Below are 22074 nucleotides of genomic sequence, written 5' to 3' on the forward strand. Positions count from 1 at the left end.
GGACGTTAACACAGGCACAGGCTGAAAACAGACATAAAGAGGATAACAGACGCGCCAGTGGAGAAAATACTCAACCAAGCTCACTGTTCGCGAAAAATAGGAAGAATAATATATTAAATTGGGGTTGATATGAAAGTATCTCTGAAGGGAACTGTCTTCAGAAAAGTTGATGGCTTTTCCTCTTATCTCCGTATAATGTAGTAGCCTATTTATTGATGCAGCGCTGCTTTGTGTATAGCTGTAACCAAGGAAACGCTATATCACTGCTGGTCCATAAGCGCCACCTACTGTCAGAGAGTGAATTTGCATTTTCATTCAGTCCGTCTGCTGATTTTGTTTTGTGCAGGTGTCTTATGTAAAATAATTTCACAAAGCTAAAGTCAGACCACGCTGTTTTTGCTGTTAATCTTGAAATCATACAATAATTTAAATATACAATAATTTAAATAAAAAAAAAAACTGCTCATGCACATAACATCTTTGTTGGGATTGTGATAAAAATGCAGTGTTTGCCTCTGAGCTACACATATTGTTTGAACAAATAAATTTGCTTAAAAAAAAAAAAAAAAAAAAAAAATGCAACCAGTATCACAATCAGCCAATTTGCTTCTAAAAAACTGGAATTGGCCATGAAAAATCAAAATAGGTGCATCACTAATAAAAAAAAAAATTAAATAAAGCATTATTTTAAAAATCTAATAGTTTTTCGCTGTAAAACAAATGCAGTTTTGAAGAGCAGTGTACTAGTTTTCTTGCAAATTAATTTGTTGTTTATATGGTTAATATTTTTTTATTAATTTTTTTTTAATTAAATAATTTTTTCCAATCCGGCCCTCAACCTAAAATGAATTTGACACCCCTGGTATAAAACAAGTGAACATTGCAGAAGGTTAACTAGTGAACTTGCTACTAAGAGCTTCAAATGAAACTGTGAAAATCTTTCAAAGACATGATGCAAACCATGGCAAATCGTGATTTTTCATATGATATTTTATCCTGAAGTGTTTCTGAGGTTATGATACAAATAAGCTGAGAATTCGTTTGATTTATTATGTTATAATTATCTTTTTGTCTCATAATTGTATCTTGTATGTCACAATTGCAACTTTTTATCTCTTAGTATAACTTTTTACGTCATAGTTTTGACTTTTTATGTCACAATTAAGCATTATTTTCCCCCATATAATCAAGTCTGGTACAAAAATTACATTTTATGCGTGATAGTCATAAAACAAATTGGTTGTAGACTTGCAAGGTGCTTTAAAAAAAAAAAAGAAAAAGAAAAAAAGATCAATTTACAGATATGGGCGCTGCATAACTATAATATCCTTGGACTGTACAAACAAACCTTCCACACATTTACTACCCTGTGCTGTGTTTAAATAGATATATTCGAGCGTAAAAACAGCAGCGAGCTTCAGGAACATGTTAATGTGACCCTTTGAGCTCCTGATAACAAAACGCTTCAGTAATAATGCCAACATCACCACAGCTAATGTTAGAGGAAACAGCTCCTCAGGCACATTTACCACAGAAAGAGGCACACGCTAAACGATAATGACAATGGGGGAGAAAGAGATACGGTCCACTTTATTTTTTCGGAATCTGTGGCGAAGCAAATGTTGTTTAGCTGCAATAACCGCTGGCCTTTATGTAATTGAGTTTATACATTGACATTAATGCAGAACAGCTGCCATTACTGTCAGTGGTAGCGATATTACACGAGCCATCAAACTGAAACTATATCGCTCGGGTTTAACTTAGTGCACTTCAGTAAACATTTATCACTAAAGTATTTATATTAGGACTCCCAAGAGTATGCATCTTCCGTATCACAAATAGACGTTTCATTGCAGAAAGTAAATGTTTACAAATGCACTTCTTAATGCCAAGCAAATGCAGCAGCTGCAGAACCAGCAAAAGTATAAAACACTTGCACAACTGAGGTAAACAACAAAGTTAGCTTGTTTGCTCTAGCTAACTTCCTACTAAAGTTATTCAATGCAAGATGTCTAGTGTATTCATTCCGCATATATATTTTCTTTTTGACAGCTGAAAACAATTGCATTCAGCTGAAATGTCAAACTCACTGTGTTCTCATGAACCGCACGCTGCTTTAGCTTCCTCCTCCTCCTGATGGTTTGAATGGGCGCTTACTGTACCGGATATTACGTCACTGAACCACGCATTAAAATCCCGCGGAAATCAAATCTGCCTTGAGACAATGGTATTTATTGACAGTTAATACCTTTACTTAAGTATGAAATACGAAAGCAAAAAATTCTCCCACAACATAGGTTATGTGTATTTAAAATCTATGTTAATGAATTGTAGAAAAAAACTTGTCTAGAACAGTAAAGTAGGAGCCTATCAGTTCTTTAAAGGGTTAGTTCACCCAAAAATGAAATTTCTGAACCACACATAAGCCGCAACGTCATTTTTGAGGTCTTTCGAGGTCCAGAAAGGTACTAAAGACACTGTTAAAACAGTCAACGTGACTACAGTGGTTCAACCTTAATGTTATGAAGCGATGAAAATACTTTTTGTGCGCAAAAACAAAACAAAAATAGCGACTTTATTTAACAAATTGAACTGTTGTCAATCATACGCAGTTGACGTAGTGAACGTAGTGCAGGCGTTTACGTCAGAACGCAGACGTAAAGTCAACAAAGTCGTTATTTTTGTTTTGTTTTTTTGCGCACAAAAAGTATTGTCGTCACTTCACAAAATTAAGGTTGAACCATTGTAGTCATGTTGACTATTTTAACGATGTCCTTCCTTTATCGACCTCAAAAGGTGCTCAAAATGTTGCTGCTTATGTGTTCAGAAACCCTCGGATTTCATCAAAAAATATCTTAATTTGTGTTCCGAAGATGAATGAAGGTCTTACGGGTTTGGGACGACATGAAGGTGAGTAATTAATGACAGAAATTTCATTTTTAGGTGAACTAACCCTTTAAGATTCATAAGGCTATTGCACTGACAGGCTAATATTGCTCCTGAAAACGTTTATTATTATTAGCAGTTTATCATAGAAGGTTCATCTGTTTTGAGAACTCTCCATATTTAACCATGTTTCAGTGCATTTGTTGGCACATCACTGTGGAGAATTGAGTCCTGTGCTAAGCTGGTCTCTGCCTAATATGATGTAGCCTCTGGTTACTTCCCTGGCATTGCTGCAATGAAACTCAAAGATACTGTGAAATCCTATAAAATGTCAGCCAGGAAGTGCCTGCCCTCCAGCATCCCACCTGCTTGATACTGCAGGTTCCTCTTCATCCCATAGGATCCTATGACAGGATCCCTGTATGAGCGAGCCAAAATTCTCAAAGATCTTACTCCAGGATGTCTGCCTGCTCAATACTAATTTAACATTATGCAAGTACATGCTATAAGATTCTTGGCTGGCTGTTGGACTGACTCAAGACCATGATCCTGTTAGATTTTGAACACAAGGGGCTGCCATTAATGAGGCACAAATAATGTGTAAATCAGACACTTTTTTATCAGATGTGTTTGTAATTTACACCTTTTCGTGACTAGGCATGCATGTTAATTTATATATGCAAATTTTTTTCTCAATGTAAATTGGTCATTTGCAGTGGCATTCGCAAGAGAACATAAACTCTTTAAAGTCGGCATGAAACAGAAGTTGCGAAAGTCTTTTCTTCCCTATTGTGACATATATCTGAGTGAAACGGTATTTCAAAAAAAAAAAAAAAAAAATGTAGGGCGGGACTTGATTTTGTCCATGGGGAATTGATTAAATGGTTCGTGGTTTGCTATTGATGTGGTTTGTAGACAAGCTCATGAATCTCAGACCTATTTGACATGACAATTTTGTAGCACAATGAATCTTATGGCAATGCATCATTTCTAGATCTTTCTTTGTAATAAGTAAATCCATCCAGCACAGAGTTGTCAAAAGTACCGACTTCTGTACCTAGTCAGTCACAGACATATCTGTTGAGCGCGTGACATTTAAATATAACTCTGAGACATATCTGTTGAGCACGTGAACACAATGGCCAATCAGAGGTGTTTACGAATCCGCTCAACCGTGCTCAAAGCATCACATTTTTAAAATTTCAGTATCGATTGGTACCGAAGTCGGTACTTTTGACAAGTCTAAAGCACACTGTCAATTACACTCTTTTCACAACAACGATGTACTAAAAACGGTAAAGTTTTTCCTTTGCATTTTTCACTTATAGACAACAATGCTGTGAAAACGGTCCCCGCTCACATGGATCCGTGAAAACAACTAAAAAGGCTGTATTATGCATGCCAGGCCAGTAGCTGGCGATGTCACTTTTTGTAAAGAAACACCATGCGCCTATAGACTGACTAGGAATTATGTTCATTGCGTCACTGTTTTCACAAATTACACAGAGAAAATAATGGTATCGTTTTCAAAAACTTGCACTTTGAAACCTGTTTTTAAAAGTTTGCGTTTTCAGTGCGTTTTTCGTACAAAAACCCATCTCTTTGCTCCAGAAGGCCTTTATTAACCCCCTGGAGCCGTATGGATTATATTTATGATGGATGGATGCATTTTGGGGGGCTTCAAAACACCTCCCCCATTCACTACCATTATAAAGCTTGGAAGAGCCAGGATATTTTTAAATATATCTCCGATTTTGTTTGTCTGAAAGAAGATAGTCATATACACCTATGATGGCTTGAGGGTGAGTAAATCATGGTATAATTTTCATTTTTAGGTAAACTATCCCTTTAATGCAAGTCAGCACAGGCCTTTGACTTGGTTGATGTGTCTTGGATCATTCAAAAGTGACAAATAAACTAGGCATGTGCTAAGTGTATCTGTCAGAAGTTTGTGCTGTATTTAGACATAAAAGTTTGTGACAAACAAGTGAAGACAGGTTTGGCTCATTTCACACTTATAGTCTTGTAGTGCACACATTCGCACATTCTCACAATCCCCAAGCTGAGACACTGGGGATATGACTGTATTTCATGTGTATCACATTTTTATTTGTCTCTCCTCAACAAACTTTTCCAGGTCAAAAAGTACTGAAGATGTCACAGCCAATTGTAAGGCTTCAAGCTGGCCAATTAGGTGATGCAGAATTCTCTGCTTGCTTAAAATTTTTGGTTCTTCTTTGGTTTTGTAAAATCAGTTCCACCTTATTTTTCAAAAGTTATCTGTACACATCAGTAGTATGTGAAATGAGTATAAAAAAGAATAGTAAAAAAGCAAGATGCTATGATAAATAACAAAATAATTAAATAATTATTTTTTTTAAATGGAAAAAATAAATGATTAACAGTTGCTATACTGTAAACATTTGCACCATGAATTCAGTCACCATGAATTCAGAATTGACAATTTGTATTTTATATGAAATATTGCAGTACTTATCAATATCAATATCAATAATTCACCCGTGCACATCGTTACTAATAATGCCCTAATAATCTTTAATCAAAACAACATCCCCTCCGTTTTGCAGCTACATCTCTTCTCTGATGCTGTGTTTACTGGTGTGAGAGCGGGACAACCTGTCACTCACATGAGATCGACCAATAGCAAACCACAACTATCCAATCAATTCCTGAGAGACAAAATCAAGTCCTGCCCTTTATTTTTTCTTGTTCGAGAAGCCGTTTTACTTGGATATACGTCACAATATGGTAAAAAAAGACTATCGCAACTTCTGTTTCATGCTGACTTTGAACTTTACACTGCATCAAAAGCGAGGCACTTATGTGCGACACACTGAATGGTCAAAGATGTCCATCTAGCACATGTTTACATAGAAAAATAATTAAAAGCATGCAGCACAGCGCAATGCGAAAGCACCTTCTGTGTGAACTAAACCCTGTTTATCCCACTTCAATGGGTAGAAGCATCAAAACACACAAGAAACAGACTTTGCTTACAAAGACAGATGTAAGCATTTCACCTCATCTGATTTTGTTGCAAACATGCTTTCAGTCCTCAGCGATGTACAGAATGAAGATTAATCCATCTAAATAGCGCTAGCTTTTGTAGGCATGCAGAATGGAGACAGCAAAATTATACATTCACGAGGAATTCCCATGCAAGTGATTTTTTTTTTTTTTCACTTCTTTTCATGTGAATGTTGATTATGGGGTGTTGAGGGTCCATTTTCAGGTAAGGAATCAACCTGTAAGTTTTTGTGGAGTCAATTAGCCTAAGGAAGAATGTCTCTCAGGCTGAATAACTCCAAAGCATACAAAATTAAGCTTGCCACTTACATTAGTATACCTGACAGACCTCGGGTCCTATAGTCGAAATCAATACAAATGAAGAGTTTGTCATTTTGGGGTCATCTCATGACCACATGGTATGTCTTGGGGTTCTCACAGCATCAACACCAGAGCCTTGGAGACCTATTATGAGTAGGCCCTGGACAGAGGCTTTGCTTCCAGCACTTTCCTGATGAAATGCCACATGTTTTATGGGTGGTGGACAGGGTCATAATGAGCCCATGGAGAACCAGACATCTGTCAGCGCAGGGCTTGTGTGTGTGTCCATATGTGACAAATATGAAAGAGAAACTAAAGAGAGGAAGACTGAATGAGAAATAAGAACGAGACCAAAAGATACAAGACTCCCGTGGACAGCAACTTCAGTAGTCAAATGGTACAGACACACATTACACCTATAAGGAAGTTCTTGGGCTTGAGAAAACGTGCAGATTGTACTGCCCTGTTTGTCACTGCTGGCATTAGTAAAGGTAATTTATGGAGAAACTACAGATTATTGATCCAAGCTCTAATCTGAGGTGATTTCCCCCCTCATTTTTAACCTCTTAAAGGTTTACATCTGATTTATGAAAACTTTAAAAGAGAAAATTGAATTTTACATTTTCCTAAAAACATACACTCTAAAAAAAAGTGCTATATAGCACTAAAAGTGGTTCTTGGCTCGTAATCATAGGGGAACCGCTTTTGGTTCTATGTAGCACCATATCTTTAAAGGTGCTCTACAGCACCTTTGTCAAATGGTGCTATGTAGAACCCATAAGAGGTGCCAAATCACATTTTATTTCTTCAACAAAAATGGTGCTAAAAAGCACCAACAGTGGTTCTTTGGCTTGTAAAAAACCTTTAAATGGGCTTAACAGGTTCTTTGTACGGCAGTGGTGCTATATAGCACCTTAACCACCCCAAAGAACCACTGAAGAACCGCTGAAGAACCATACAGGGGCTTAACAGGTTCTGTATACAGGTAGCGGTGCTATATAGCACCTCAGTCATCCCAAAGAACCAATGAAGAACTGCTGAAGAACCACTGAAGCACCACGATTTGGTGCTATACAGCATTTAAAGTGGTTCCCCTATGATTACGAGCCAAAGAACCACTTTTAGTGTATACGTGAAACTGTGTGAAAATTAAAACCACAATAGTGCGTCATTATGTGGTTGCTAATGTGTTTTTTTTTTATTATTTGTTTTTTTACCTTTTTTAGTTATGTGCTTGCTATATGGTAAGTGGTTTCTTACACCATGTCCTAACCAGTGTTGGGGAAAGTTACTTTTAAATGTAATGCACTCCCTAAAAAAGTAACTAATTGTGTTACTTAGTTACTTTTTATGGAAAGTAATGCGTTACGTTACTTTTGCGTTACCTTTTCTCATCTGGGCCGGGCTGTTTGTTTGTTTTTATAACAACAAAAAGTTATATTTTTTGGCAAATGTAAAGGCCCATTCAGGCCAAAAGTGAAATTAATAAGCCTCAGGCTGACGGAAATGCAAATTCACGCCTGTAAAGTAGAGGGCGCAGCTCAAACAAACAAGCCTTTCAGCTGTGCTGCCATTCAGGAATACAGAAGAATAAAACACAGGAGAAGAAGTAAATGAGTAAATGTATGCTTAAATTTAGTCTAGAACTAGTCTAGAATAACCATCATGCTTACATAGCGCAAACAACGCCTCTGCACTCTTGATTTCTCTCAACATGGGGACAGGGGAGCTGTCAGTCAATATATGGGAAAACAAAGTAACTTGCGTTACTTATTTGAAAAAGTAACTCAGATATTTTGTTGTAAATGTTGTAATGCATTACTTTACTAGTTACTTGAAAAAAGTAATCTGATTACATAACTCGTGTCCTAACCAGATGGGATTCACAAATCACAGCCAATCAAAAGAGCGTTGCACTTGCAATGAAATGAATAAGTACAAAACCAATAAGGCTGGAACCAATAAGCTACAGATCAATCCCTTACTTACAACCTGTTAATGGCTAACCAGGAGGATTCCCAGGGCAGACTGCTGGGTAGACATGCTGGAGACAGTGATGTGGCTTGCTTTAGCCAATTTAAAGGGATAGTTCACCCAAAATGAACACACACACACATTTTGTTTGAAACAACATTCTCCCCTTGTCTGCCATGCATTAAAACGGGCTTCACAGTGAAAATTCAAATCCCTGTGACACCATAATTAAACTATGAAATTACATGTTCTGCTTATGGTTTGTTCCCCATGGCACTAATTAGGACTTCCTATTTAATGGCACAATGAAAGCAGTGAGTTGCATTTGTAATATTTATTTGGTTTGTCAAATTTTTTCGAATCAATGTGTTATTATCAACTGCGTCAGAGCAATTTTGGAAAGATGGTGTGATAATGACCCATTTCAGACAGACTAGTCTTTTGTGTGGCAGCAGTATTTTTAGACATATTAACCAGGGAATTATTTCCCTTGGCTGTTTTTATACCCCACAGCTATTTTGGTAAAACATATAATTTATGTAACTTACAATATATTTAGGAAATGTTTAGGTTCATGAAATAAGATGTAGTCCAGATGATTGAACGTGCACAAGATTATAAAGGTAATAATGGAGTGTAAAAAAAAAATCAATCCCCTACAGACGCAAACGGGAATAGTAAACAATATGTTAATTTCAGCAGTCATTCTGACCTGCTTCCATACAATGCATGCTAATTTACAGCAACTAATTAGTGATAAAACGTGGTGAACTTTAGTTAAACAATGAAGTTTGAGGGTGTTTAATCAGCCGCACTTGAGCTTAAAACACAAACGTGGTTGAGAAAGGTGTAGGAACTCATTTGAATGGTTTGCTGTCATTGAGGGCACATGAAGTGGAGTCCACAAGTTCTTATGTTCAATTCTTTGATAATTATATACAATTACGCAGGGAATAATTAAATCCATCATTATCTCAAGTACAATGCACAAAAAAGAGAGCAGAACGAGAAAATGTTTGATTGTGATAATTACTGAAATTATTACGTGAAGACATAACCTCATAATTCAGGAATACTTCATTCCCAACCAAGGCCTTGAAACATAGTTAACAAGAAAACAAAGTTAGTGAACAGTTTTATTTTTTTTATTATTTTTTTTATTCACCTTTACAGTATATCATAATCAGGGCTAGAGAGATCAACTGGAAACAGATCATACAATGCGTTTATATGAAGTGGCCCTTAATTATTTATTTAACTATATAAGAAATATTTATAGATCTGGACGTAGGCCAGACTAAACCCCCATGAGCTTCCCCACAAGCACAACAGCTGGTACGTGTTAAGCATCAAATCATTTCTGTTAATGATGTTGTACTATAGATGAATTTCTACAGGCTACAGAAACCTATTCCAATCTATGCATGGTCTCTAATGATTGAAGTGTAATTGATAGGTTTCCCCTTACCAGAGGCACTCGAGAGATTTCCAAAAAGCCAACCCCTAAAATACAACTTCATTCATATTTTATTCAAGCTAAAAGTTTAACCACTGCAAAATGTATAACTCTTCACCCTATTCAACTGAATTATTGATGTTACTTAAGCCTGCAGAGGCAAACGCATCACATTTACCCTGCAACAATGTATACTGTTGTTATGCTCTTCACATCATAACCTGGTTTTCCAAGAACACTACAGTCAAACCAATAAGGTACATTTAAAGTGCCCCTATTATGACTTTTTAAAGGATCCTAATATTGTTTTGGGAGTGTCCTACAACAGGTTTACATGCATGCAAGGTCAAAAAACACTTTCGTTTTCTCATAATATTTAATTTCAGATGGCCCAATCTTTTGCGCACCGCGCGCCCATTGCTATAACTGAATGACAGCTATCATTTCGCAAGACATTGTATACAATGTATGGACAGAAAAGATAGCATCGGTTTTATCGTATCAATTCAAGCCCGAGTCCAACGATCAAACGTCTGAAGTAGTCGATCAACCAGAAACTGATTCGCAGTCACGACTGGAGTAGGATGCTTCTCTATGGTAAGTGTCACCTTAGTTTGCGTTATGTATAAGACGTGATAGCAGCATCACTATTATACTTTATGTAGGTGCACCTGTAGGAAATATCAGAATGCCAAACGAAGTTGAAAACCTCTAACATAAGATAAACATTTAGGCCAGAATTTTACAGACTTTTTCGTCATAAATATTAACAAAGTAAAAAATGGCTATATCATTGTTTGACATTACAATGGGTGTTTACTGTTTACAGAGAGAATACTACAACTAGTTAGTAGTGTCACACTACATGACAGGTAATTTTCAAAAATCCATAATAGGGGCACTTTAAACATATTTTAAACAAAGCAGACAAAGCAGTCTATCTATGTTTATCTTTACAGCACCTGCAAGTCAGCAATGTATTGATATTCCTCAAACACTCTGGTTAAAGTTTGTTCAAAACCAAAACCGCAAATATTAAACAAACATAAAAAACATACGCTGTTTACGTCTAGCGCTTCCAGGTTCTACGTCAGAACGACGACTCATTGTCATTGGCTGGCTCCTGCATCAGCATTACACTCTGCCAATGCTGAGCCGGCGTTCTGATGTAGAACCTGGAAGTCCTGAACGTAAATAGCTGTATGTTTTTTGTGCACAAAAAGTATTCTCGTCGCTTCATAACATTAAGGTTGAACCACTGTAGTCGAGTCGACTATTTTAACAATGTCTTTAGTATCTTTCTGGACCTTGAAAGTGGTGGGTAAATTGCTATCTATGGACGAGTCATATACCTTTTGGATTTCATCAAAAATATTTTAATTTGTGTTCCGAAGATGAACGAAGTAATTAATAACAGAATTTTGAGAATTTTGTTGTTAGGCGACACTCTGGAATACTCGATGCAGACTGGTCAATCAAGCCCTCCTGCCGGCTGAGATTTTTTAGTCTGCTCATTTGGGCAACTGAAACTGATGCTCAGGGGTGTTGCTAATGGGGGGCCCAGAGGAATTGGGGGGCCCATAACAACCTCCCCCAAGGGCCCTTGCAACCCAATGCAATAAACTGTACCAGGGGGCCCAGAAAACATAGCGATGCCACTGCCAATGCTATACATTCATGTCTCTTGTATCACCATGGACTCACTCTCTCTTATTTCATGCAAATGCAATTTGTGCCATCTAGTGTATAAGTTATGGATTGTAATAAAAATGACCTCAGAATACCTCAACAGTCAGACTTTTTTTGGCAAAATAGATTGCAACTGAAAAGCTACATGAGGTTTAGCAAGTAGCAAGGAGGTAACTTCACTGTTTTTGAAGCAGTTAAACTTACAGCTCCACAGTAAGTTTCACACGCTTAATCTCTCTTTCTATCTCTCTCTAAAAACCTTTTTTTAGCTGTGTTTTTACCTCAGGTGTGTATTATTTGTTAATAATTTGTCAGTTATTCCTTATTAAAGGCACACTATGTAGTTTTTCACCACTAGAGTGCTGTGGGAGCGCAACAAGGCAACTGAAGCGATTGCTAATGAGAGACGAGCACAACACACGTATCAAGAGCAGCGGAACTTTTATTATGCCACAGTCCCCGCTTCCGCTTCTTCCAGTCAAGCATATGTGGGGTAAAGCAGCGCTGTTTATCATATTAGATACATTTAAGTGTGTTGAAAATGATGTTATAACATCTTTGTGCGTTCGCTCGGCAGCTGCTATCAGTGGTAAATCAAGAAAAAAAATCAAGTTTTCTGTCTATAAATGTATCCAAAGAGTTGTTCTATTGCCTAATAAAACATACAATATATTAAAGCGTCTCTGGTGTTTCCAAGGTTTCTACAAAATAAAAACGGAAATCGAGGGTAACGCAGGTATGATGTCATTGATAGGCGACACATTGGACACGGCCCGTGTCCTGTGTAAAAATTACTTATTTCTCCGGATTTAAACATTCTTGGGATAAGGTAAGTACACAAGTCACAAAATATATAACACTGTTCTAGTGGTTTTTGGATATTTTAATCCATATTGTGCCTTTAATGTTCGCATGGCTCACAATATCTTTCTTTTGCACAAATCTATTTGAAATACAATTAAACAATTAAATGACCGCAGCGCTGGCGATACTGATTTACTGCCGTTCACCCTTACGAGTCATTAGAGAATTGAGAAACTTCAAACGAGTGCACACTGAACAAAATGAAAGGAAATACTCATTTATCCTCTCATTTCTGAAAGGAAAGCTGTTTCACAGAACACCCCCGGCCACACGTTCATTCACCTTTGCTTCCACGCCAAAGTGATTCTGAAAAATGTACAGATATAGAGCCTTATATTTAGTTTGACGTTAATGGCTCAATAGGTTCTTGTTTTTCTCGTTTTCTTTGTCCTTGTCTTTTTCACTTTGTAGCTTTTGCTTTATAGTCCTGTTTTGACATATTTCATTGGCCTTAGCTAGTGAGGCAGAAAAGAATTCAACCTTGCAATTCCTTTTTCATATCTCTCTTTTGTTATTATTGTTATTTTTTGTAAAACCTCTCTTTTGGTGTTGGTGGACTTACTAACCAAGGGGCCGTATATAATGGAACTTCATTCATCCAGATAAAAAGAATGTTGTTTCCACAGCAACAGGAGCCCATTAGACAGACACAATATGAAGCATCACTCACAGGGACATAAGATCTCTGACTAGTTCATTATTCCACACTTTACAAGGAAAATTAACTCACATTTTCCATGTGAGATGTTGTCGGGCTTTAATGACATTCAGTGTCTATAAAACTGTTTTATCACAATATGTTGAAGACATCATTAAGATATTTGACTATGGTAATCATGGATGTGGTGTCTGCAGTAATACCGCACAAACAAGAACTATATATCTTTACCAAATACACATTCTTGGTCTTATTGTGAATTTCTATGAGCTGTCTTCACAAACTTTTATTAAAATCGAACCAGCTTTTCAGCTGACATCACCAACATCACCAACTGCAATATCCTTTTGCAAAATGTCTCCACAGGTACGTTTTTTCAGTGAGTCTGGGTTGCTTTTTTCGAATATTTTTGACATCTTTGGCCATGAAGAGGTTCATATTGACTTTACACACCATAAGCAAAGGGTCATGTGATTGTGTAAAGTACAGCAACTGTGAATACCATATGGGATGACAATGACGGATATATCATACATTCTCTCTGCACAGATGACTAACCAAGCCATTTAATTTAAGTTATGGAAACTTAATCAGTCTCATTGAAATGAAAAGCATAACCATCTGCCCCCCTCCCCCTCCCACCCTCTTGAAAGTAATTACCTCACACTAACCGCTAGCAGTGTAATGTTTTGATCTGTCCTCCAATTGTTTAATTTCATGCAAATGTATTCTCCTCATGCTCACAGTAGTTCTTGGTGCAGTACAAGGCAGACAAGCGCGAGATATCTGTACCACTGCACAGTTAGATTCAACACAAAGCGCAGACAAGAAGTCATTTATTTTAATCAAAACTTATGAAGTTTGGTGTGTGACTCTGGTTAATGTGAAGACTGATGCGAAAACGAAAACAAGTGCACAAGCAAGCTGCACTAATTAACATTAGCACTCATCAATTAGCACTCTTCTTTTTTTACCCCAAAGTATGTCTTTTTTTAATGAAAATATCTTTCCTTATAACAGTGTAATATTCTGAGACAACTATAAGTTCAGTTCCTTAAGAAGTGTAAACATTGTAGCTACATCCAAAATCATGGCCATTTAAAATATATTATGGAAGGGTAAATTGCAAAAGGTAATTGCAACTTTTTATCTCACAATTCTGGCTTTTTTTTTTCTGGCAATTGCAAGTTTACATCTCACAATTCTGTCTTTTTTTCCCTTCAGAATTGCAGATATAAACTGAAATCTGAAGAATAAAGTCACAATTGGGAGAAATGTGTGGCTCAGTGGCTAGCACTGTTGCTTCACAACAAGAAGGTTCCTGGTTCAAGTCCCGGCTGAGCTAGGTATACTTTCTGTGTGGAGTTGTGTGTCTGTGTGGGTTTCCCCCCACAATCCATGCAGTATAGGTGAATTGGAGCTGCTAAATTGTGTGAATGTGTGTGAGTCCCAGGCCATGTAATGGGGAGGGTTGGGGGAAAGATCTAGCAACCTACCCTGGAAAAATCATTGCCAAGATTGGACAGTCAGCTCACAATTCTGACATTTTCTCACAATTGTGAGTTTATATCTCACAATTCTGACTTTATAATTTGCAATTGCGAGTTTATATCTTGCAGTTCTGAGAAAAAAAAGTCAGAATTGTGAGAAGTAAACTCACAGTTGCCAGAAAAAAAGTCAAAATTGTGAGAAATAAACTCGCAGTTGCCAAAAAAAAAAAAGTCAGAATTGTAAGGTAAAAAGTCACAATTACCCTTTTTATTTTTTATTCAGTGGCAGAAACAAGCTTCCGAATTGTATATAGTATGAAGTAGGAATGAAATCGAATGTTATACATCTGCCATGTTGTCACATGTTACTTGCAGCCTCAGTTGTGTTGCTTCACCGTCATTTACAACTCCTCTCCCGTGGCCGTGAGACTCCCGGGTACTTTTCGCCTTCTGTTTTATTAATACTATGAATTCAGTAGGGCTGCCCTCTAATAGTCGACTAACCGTTAGTCGATGAGAAGAGGCTTAGTCGACCAAAATTTTATTCATTGCTTTGAAAAAAAATCCACAGGAAGTGGCGAAATCACACACTCTGTGACAGACAGAATGTTAACAGCTGGTCTATGTGGTAATTACAGTACATCGGGCAGGACATCCAACGTTACTTTAACGTTAACCTAGAAAAATGTGAGCTATTCAAGTGTTGTAAAAGCTGAATAGTAGCGCGCTTACTGCATGACAGCTAACGTGGAGGCGCCGGTGCGATCACTTGCACTTAAAATACTCTGTCATTTTTGGTCATACAGATAAGAGTAATACATCTTTTGAATCTGTAAAGAGCTACTTTTACTTGCGTGCACTCACAATAACAACAAAACGTTGTGCCTTTGTAAAATAATGAAAGGAATCAGGATGCGATTTCTGCTGTCTCTCCGTGAACTTGAGCGCACCTTAAAAAAAAAGGAAAAAGGAAGAACCGAAAGTCCATGTAAACTTGCCTCACAGACATGAATAATATATCTATAGAAAGCGAAATATCTACTTTTAAATGAACCAATTGAAATGGAAAACAAATATTCTCAGGTTATGTAATCCATATGAAACATGCATATGGGTGAGTGCACTACTGCGGAGAGGAAGATTCAGCATCGTCAACGTCATCACTGTAGTTGAAGATAATGAAAACACTAGTTTATCAAGCAATTATTAAAATGTTTATTTAAAAAAAAAAACAGTCTCCTTGCTGTTTTCCCCTGACGCATTCATAATCATTACGTCTGCCGGTGCGCTGTGGCAAGCTTTATGCGTGCACTTGAGCGCTGATTAGTCTATGCAAGCATTAAAGGCTCATTATCATGATTTACATGGTTTATTAATAAACGTGTAATTAATCGACTAATGCTTAAAATGAATGACTACTAGTCGTCCAGAAAAATCTTTAGTCGAGGGCAGCCCTAGAATTCGGACAGACTACTCTTTTCATGTAGGCATTTTCAGATGCAGGGTGTGTCTCTGTGTTGTTTTCAAAACATTTCTCAGTGGTTTTTTTTCCAGAATTCCAACCAGTTCAGCATAGCAACACTGGCTCAACCAATGGCACTGGTTTGAAGGTGGAGCTATCTGTTTGTTTGACCAATAGCAGAAGGGGGAGTTCCGGAAACCTGTTTGAAAACAGCTGGTGCCTATAGTGCCACAGAAAATACAAACTTCACCTTTAAAGGTGCAGTATGTAATATTGACAGCTAGCAGTTGAAATGGGTACTGCAGTCCAAATTCAAAATATTGGAAAGAGTTGTTTCCCTGCCCCCTCTTCCCTAGTCAACACTCACACAGGTTGCCAGATTGAGGACACGCAACAGAAGCGAGCGCAATTTACAGTGGAAGGCAAGGACTTACACACTGTAATTTGATGAGTTGATTTATCTGCATTTTAATATGCTCCTGTTCATAGAGACTTTTAGAGGATTTTTAGGTTGGGTAGAATCTGCAATCTCTGACCTTGTTTGTTTGCTGACTTCCATGTTTTTCACCAACTGGCAACCCGGGGTGTCGAAATACTATTGGGTAAATTGGTAGTGGGCGGAATCACACAGACCAAAACAAATATATTCCAACAAGAAATGCACATTTCAAAGTAGAATAACTGCTGTAGCATTGTTTTTCAGAGAAACGAGTATTTAGTACTTAACATGCTTCCTAAATATCTGCAAACATTTGATATTTTTATGCTTTAGTACAGTTAAAAAATTACATACAGCACCTTTAAGAAAAAAAGGGTGATAAAAAAAGACCAAAACTGACTTCATACATCACTTTACCTTTTCATTCAGAGCAGTGATTCTCTTGGTTTTGGGGATGCCTGAGGTGATCTCTTCATGGAGGAGGAACCTCCAGACACAATCAGTAAGTATCAAGCAACAGAATGAAAAGAACACTTTTCCCTGGATATGGACCACATATTCGTAAATTAAGAATTTACATTCCCCAGAAACTCATACACTCATACACTCAGGATTGAGTGCTGTTTTTCTTTGGGAATCCATTGCAGATTGGAAAAATACACAGTGCTCTAAAAATCCATATGGGGTCCATTAAAGAGCGATTGTCATATAAGAACATATCAAACTTTAAAAGAGCTCCCATTTGTCTTACCTTAGGCGAGAATTGACCTCTTTATCCTTTCTGCCATTCTGTCTCTCTTCTTCTCTATGGTATTGAAATACATGAGTTCTTTCAAGCCTCTTTTTTTAATGTAAAGATCATCTGTTGTCTATAGCACTCAAGGGCTTGAAAGGTCCATGGGTCTTCATTTCTCGAAAAATTCTGAATGCTTTGTGGTAAAAGGTTACAGAGGTTTGAATGACGGATAGAGAAGCAAAAAAAAAAAAGTTACATCAAGGTCTTGTGAAAAAAAAAGAAGAGGAAGAACAAGAAGAAGACAAAATTAATGCTGACCAGTCCTAGAACTGAAAGCATCAGCTGTACAAGAAAAATGGAAAATATGGAATGAAGCTGAACTGAATTCTTAACATAATTATGTTTGGAAGCCTGATATATCAGCAAAAGATAAATGGTATAAAGATGAATGATGTGTCATATTAGGATGATGTTCATCATGTTCACCGAATCAAAAGTCAGCAAATGTTTCAGACAAACTTTAGGATTTATTATCATTGAGAAACAACATGGGTGGAGAGTTGTGTATGGAATATACTCTGCAATACATTTAAGTGAATAAGTTCTGCATGAGTAAGTTATATAATACTGTTACATTGATGATGATAAAGTAAATTCAAGTGTTTAAATGAACAGACACATCTGTTGATTCCATATCTGTTGTCTGTTTCACACATTTTCTATGTTATTTTAGGCCCATATAACAGGTTACTACACCGATCAGGCATAACATTATGACCACTGACAGGTGATGTGAATAACAATGATTATCTCTTCATCACGGCACCTGTTAGTGGGTGGGATATATTAGGCAGCAAGTGAACATTTTGTCCTCAAAGTTGATGTGTTAGAAGCAGGAAAAATGGGCAAGCGTAAGGATTTGAGCGAGTTTGACAAGGGCCAAATTGTGATGGCTAGACGACTGGGTCAGAGCATCTCCAAAACTGCAGCTCTTGTGGGGTGTTCCCGGTCTGCAGTGGTCAGTGTCTATCAAAAGTGGTCCATGGAAGGAACAGTGGTGAACTGGTGACAGGGTCATGGGTCACTGATGCATGTGGGGAGCAAAGGCTGGCCCGTGTGGTCCGATCCAACAGATGAGCTACTGTAGCTCATATTGCTCAAGAAGTTAATGCTGGTTCTGATAGAAAGGTGTCAGAATACACAGTGCATCATAGTTTGTAGCGTATGGGGCTGCATAGCCGCAGACCAGTCAGGGTGCTCATGCTGACCCCTGTCCACCGCCGAAAGCACCAACAGTGAGCATCAGAACTGGACCACGGAGCAATGGAGGAAGGTGGCCTGGTCTGATGAATCACGTTTTCTTTTACATCACGTGGATGGCCGGGTGCGTGTGCGTCGCTTACCTGGGAAACACATGGCACCAGGATGCACTATGGGAAGAAGACAAGCCGGCGGAGGCAGTGTGATGATTTGGGCAATGTTCTGCTGGGAAACCTTGGGTCCTGCCATCCATGTGGATGTTACTTTGACACGTACCACCTACCTAAGCATTGTAGCATTGTACACCCTTTCATGGAAACAGTATTCCCTGGTGGCTGTGGCCTCTTTCAGCAGCATAATGATAAAGCAAAAATGGTTCAGGAATGGTTTGAGGAACACAACAATGAGTTTGAGGTGTTGACTTGGCCTCCAAATTCCCCAGATCTCAATCCAATCAAGCATCTGTGGGATGTGCTGAACCGATGTGGTGTCTGATCCACCTTCAGGGGTCTAGAGGAGTCCATGCCTCGAAGGGTCAGGGCTGTATTGGCAGCAAAAGGGGGACCAACACTATTAGGAATATATTAGGAAGGTGGTCATAATGTTATGCCTGATCAGTGTATATTCAATCTGTATTAAAGAGCAGTGTGGTGCTGCCTCCCAGTAGTTTTTTTTCCATCACATGCTGAACTTGTCATGGTAAGTAACTTAAGTGGTCATATGACAAAAAAATAAAAATAAAATAATTGCAGGGTTAAGCTAAAAGGCTATATGAAATGCCATAGAGGTAACATGAATGTTCAGACGCTTTGCATCACAGAAATACATTATATTTTAAAGTATATAATAGAATACAATTATTTTAAATTGTAATAATATTTCACAGTATTGCTGTTTTTTCTGTATGTTTGATATACACCATGATGAGCTTGAGACATGATCACAGAGGGTTTTTTCCACAGCCTACCTGACTGAAAGGCCTCATTATTATGCAGGTCATTAGAGGTCTTTATGCGATTCTTTTGTCTTCTCAGGTGTGAATTACCTCATTATTCATGATGATTCATGCCTCCACGCATACTGTGTTTCTTGACAAAAAGTGTCTTAGAAAAACTAAATCAATATATTGTTTTATATGAACGAGTAGGCAGGATAATTTTGACATCATTTTGAAGCAAAAACTCTAGTCTACAACCTCCAATACCCAGAAGTCTTGTGAACACAGATTTAATTTTTTTTTTTTTTGCCTTTATTTCAGTGACTTAACTTTTTTGTTTTTTCAATAACCACGCATAAACGTTATTCCTTCAAAAACACAAACATGTACATACATGTTCCTCACATACTATTGTAGCCTAGTTTGTGCTGAATACAGTGTAATGACACTTTTTCAATTAATGTGTTTATGAACAACTGAAAAAAGCACAAATGTTAGGGCATGTCAAAACTTCTCCAGGGCCCCGAAAATCCTCAGACCCCAAAGGGTTAAAAAGGTTTTCATTTTGAAGACAATGCTAAGCCTATATGAGTTAAGGAAAAATGGTTTAAAAAAGACACAAATACAACACAGTATAATTGCTTGTAACCTTTAACCATTAGGTGGTGCTGTTACTGAATTGAAAGGGAATTGGTCAGGCCATTGTGACAAGAATATAAAGAAAGTTATGGTAAGGCCATGTCATTTCTAAAACAGGCCATAAACGGTTGACCAATCACAACACACTAATCCAGCCGACCAATCAGAGCACATTGTGCTTTTCAGAAGGAGGGGCTTCATAGAGACAGGGCATTACTGATAGACTGGGAAGAGAGGTGCTGCAACAATGTTAAATATGTTTGGGGAAAAGTGCTTCTTTAACATTTAAGCATGAAAACCCATTCTAGTAGACCCCAAAAACAAAGACTTTGTCAAAGGGTATAATATGGCCTCTTTAATATAGGTTTCTAGACCACACTTCTTCAGTCAAGCAATAAGTGTCTCATAACTTGCTCACTTTAAGATCAAAGCTGCTTTCAACCATTATAGATGCAAATTGATTAAATTATGCTGTCTATTTTTCAAATTCCATGAAGGTTAGAAAGATCGGTTTTAGAAGGGAAAAGAAGGGAAAGACACATTCTCATGCTTCTCACATGAGTAGTTCTCTTGCTCCTCAGAGGTAAAGTGCTCTTCACACAAACAATTTTCCTCTCTCCTCTATAAACTACTTTTAACATCATACTTACTGGTTCGTAGGACTCTCTCTGGCCAATATGAGACGGATGCAGCTTGCACATCAAGAATTCTTCACAGTCTGGTTAATGAGCCCTCGTGCTCTGAGACATCCTAAATATGGCACAACAGATTCACGGTTTCAGAATTCCATATTTTAGTTTAGTGCTTTATGGGAACACTGTTACAGTTTCTGCTTCAGAATTTCTCCTTATTAACTGTATGAGGGTTTGAAATAACATGAGAGAGTAAACATTTGTCATTTTAGGGTGAAGTACAGTAGTGGCCAGATGTGATGTCCGGAGGGATATTTGTACAATATTTGCTTTTAATGACCCTTCAGGTTCCATATACAATCAAAATATGAGGAGCGTGTTATAGTAGGAATGAAAAATATACTAAACTTGGTTTAAAAAAAAAAAAAAGACAAAATTATTTGGCAAGAAAGTCAGTCTAGTATAGTCAATCTAGTTATAGCCTAGTATTCTGCAAAACATGCATAGAAAAGCTCACAGGAAATAAAGCATAGCCTATATTGACTACAATGTAATCAGTTATTAATATTTTGTTGGTTTTCCCTTGTTTTTGATTACAGCTGCCATTCTCCTGGGTATTGACTCACTAAACTTTGCGCATGTGTCGTGCTTAACGTCTTACAGTTTTCCAATCCTCCTTTAGTTTTTCCCAAAGTTGAGCTTCATTGGAAGACCTGCATGACTTATCACAATTCAGGTTTATAATTTCCCAAAGATCTTCAATGGGTTTAAGGTCAGGGGACTGAGGAGGCTACTTGAAGACTTCAAAACGCTGAGCATTATTGTGCACATCTTTGTTGCATTTGCAATTTGTGTTTGGGATCGTTATCATGTTGGAAAATACACATTTGATCTCCAAACAGATCCTCCTTACCTGGCTACATTGTGTTCAGCAGGATTCCCAAGTATTGGTCCATTTTCAAAGTGCCAGCAACTTTGTAGATCTGTCCAACACCTGCTGCATCCCCAATACCATTGTTTTCCCTGCCGTGCTTAATGGCGCCATGCATGTATTTGGCATTAAAACACTCCAGTCATTTCCTATGAACATACCTGACACCACCCAGTGCTGGGTTGTTACATTTTTACTTGTCAGACTGCAGAACATGGCTAATCTTTCATACGCCAAACTTTATGTTCTTTGGCAAATGCAAGGTGGGTTTTTTTTTTTTTTTTTTTTTTGCAGCTGATAATGGTTTCTTTACTGGTACACAACCTCTCAATCCATCTTCTTAGAGCCACTGGCTTACAGTTCAAGATGAATTTGGAGCTCCTTCCATTTATTTTCACTAAAACCCAGAAAATAATACCCAACAATATAGCTAATACTTGCCACATAGTGATTCATTGCGTCATGACAAATGATGCAATTGAAACGTGGAATGTGTGCATTTTACACTCCAGGCACAACTTCAAAACATGCATAGTTTGAATAAAGTGTGAAAAAGCCAATTTTCCTAGGTTGAACATCACATTTATACTGACACAATGCTCTGAAAAAAAGAGCAACATTAAAGAGCAAATTAATATGAGAACATATCAAACTTTAAAGCAACTTTCATTTG

At 37.6% G+C, this 22074-nt stretch overlaps 1 protein-coding gene across 1 annotated transcript in view; it reads right to left on the reverse strand.

Moving 5' to 3' along the window:
• Window positions 1-2143, reverse strand: part of pot1 (protection of telomeres 1 homolog) — a 46458-nt gene extending 44315 nt beyond the window's left edge. Inside the window, 1 exon segment of the mRNA XM_051884658.1 lies at window positions 2091-2143. The gene's annotated coding sequence lies outside the window, so the exon portion shown is untranslated.
• Between the last annotated feature and the right edge of the window lie 19931 nt (window positions 2144-22074).

The sequence above is a fragment of the Ctenopharyngodon idella genome, chromosome 24 (genome assembly GCF_019924925.1).
Source record: "Ctenopharyngodon idella isolate HZGC_01 chromosome 24, HZGC01, whole genome shotgun sequence".
NCBI classification, from domain to species: Eukaryota; Metazoa; Chordata; class Actinopteri; order Cypriniformes; family Xenocyprididae; genus Ctenopharyngodon; species Ctenopharyngodon idella.